Raw genomic sequence first — 2,151 nt, 5'->3', positions numbered from 1 at the left:
TCTCTCTCCCTGTCTCTCTCTCTCTCTCGCTCTCCCTCTCTCTCTCTCTCTGTCTTCCTCCTCTTTCTCTCTCTCTCTCTCTGTCTCTCTCTGTCTTCCTCCTCCCTCTCTCTCCCCCCCTACAGAGGAGCGAGGGTCATGGGCTGGCCCATGCCACGCGGGTGAGGGAGGGCTCCAGTGGGCTGGTACTGGTGCTGGTGTCCATGGCGTGTGTGAGCGGGGTGGTGGTGGTAGCGTTGACCATTGCCTGTCTCCGACACCACGCCAAGCAGCTGGCCTCCGGGAAACTGGGCCTCGGACCCGAGGGAGGACCGGAGACACACGTTGACTACCAGGTAGGAGAGGTCAGGAGGTACTTTGACTACCAGGTAGGAGAGGTCAGGAGGTACTTTGTCCCAAATGACACCCTATTCTTTATATTGAGAACTACTTCTAAAGCGTTGGTGCACGTCATTTCAACCAAAACATTTTATGACATTGGAAAACATTGGATTTGCAATAAGTCATCAACATAAAGGAATTACGTCATTATTTTCACCCAACTTTTAACCTAAATTCAATTTCTTTTTTAAATTATGTTTGTGGATTTCATATTGAATTCACATGAACTCAACTCAACAAAACACAATGTCCGTGGGAAGTATTGCAGTAGATAGGGAAAGGGGTCCCATTTGGGATTCAAACACACTTTGAGTTGTATTTTTGTCACGCCCTGACCTGACCTGAGATATCTCTGTTTTCTTTATATTTTTGTTTAGGTCAGGGTGTGACTAGGGTGGGTAAGTTAGTTTTTGTATTGTCTAGGGTTTTTTGTATGTCTAGAGTTTTTGTAGGTCTAGGTGATTTGTATGTCTATGGTGGCCTCATATGGTTCCCAATCAGAGGCAGCTGTTTATCGTTGTCTCTGATTGGGGATCATATTTAGGCAGCCATTTTCCCTTTGGTGTTCGTTGGTTCTTGTCTATGTGTAGTTGCCTGTCAGCACTCGTTTGTATAGCTTCACGTGTCGTTTTGTTATTTTGGTTTGTTTGTTCAGTGTTTCATTCTTTAAATAAATAAGAATGTACGCGTACCACGCTGCACCTTGGTCCGATTCATACGACGAACGTGACAATTTTGTAGATTTTTTTAAAATACCAACTTTTCAAATACTCAAGGAATTCGAGTATAGTTTACAGTATATAGAGTTCCAACTAATGGGCAACTAGTTTCTTTGATATTCAAATACAGGTCTCAGAAAAACAAATCATATTTGAAGGTATTTGAATATTGTCACTGTCTGATGAAAATCTCTTATCTCCAAATGAGAAACTTTTCAGGAAATATATTTTTTTTCTCTCCATATTTTCACATTAACGAATTTACAATTATGAAACTTTAGAAGCTATTTAAATATATTCTCTTGGTCCAAGAGTAATGAAATGTTCAGAAGGGGAGGTACTGCTTTCAACAAATATACAAACTTATTAATTGGCAAGGTTTTCCTCAGACAGTGACGATATGCAAGTTTAATGTTACGTGTTACTAAGAATGCTTACAGTAAATGTCGGAAGGAAACTAAATATACCAAAACTGCCTACAAATATTTCAGTAGTTTGTATTTGGAGTGACCTATCACTTACAGTACCCTCAGATGGACAGAGGCTTGAAGTTGTTTTTTCTAAGCAGCTAACTTGCTGTTTGCAATTTTTTCAAATGGCTTTCAATCACTCTGCAGTATTTTCAGGTATCATAAAAGGAATTGCAGCTTTCGACCTTTTCAGTGGCATGTTGAAAGAGTCATACAGTAGTTGAGCGTCACAACTTATTTATACTTCTCTGTAAAAAAAAATATATATAATTAATTAGTTAATTGGTTTGACTTCATTATGTCCACCTGAGGCAACGGACACTCAGGAGAATGTACATTTACATAACGTTCAGATAGAAACGTATTGTGTAGATCAAATATGACTGTCGGATAGATCGGAATAGTATAGGATGCTGTGTGCTCTATCTATTCTATTTACAGCCCTGCCGTTAGATGAAGCCAGCCAAATCCAATAGTTTCAGAAAAGTAATTACTTTCTGAGATCTGTATTCAAATAGCTTTAAAAAGTAGTCCTTTTTAGGGGATCTGTATTCAAATAGCTTTAAAAAGTAGTCCTTTTT

The 2,151-nt window shown here is 39.4% G+C and overlaps 1 pseudogene; it reads left to right on the top strand.

The window, feature by feature from the left end:
- The window catches only part of LOC112070758 (receptor-type tyrosine-protein phosphatase-like N), a 22,669-nt pseudogene that overhangs the window by 6,778 nt on the left and 13,740 nt on the right, over nt 1–2,151 (top strand).

This window comes from Salvelinus sp. IW2-2015, unplaced genomic scaffold (assembly GCF_002910315.2).
Source record: "Salvelinus sp. IW2-2015 unplaced genomic scaffold, ASM291031v2 Un_scaffold1418, whole genome shotgun sequence".
In the NCBI taxonomy this organism is placed as follows: domain Eukaryota; kingdom Metazoa; phylum Chordata; class Actinopteri; order Salmoniformes; family Salmonidae; genus Salvelinus; species Salvelinus sp. IW2-2015.
Note: the sequence above shows the minus strand (reverse complement) of the source record. Positions and strands in the feature narration are given on the sequence as shown.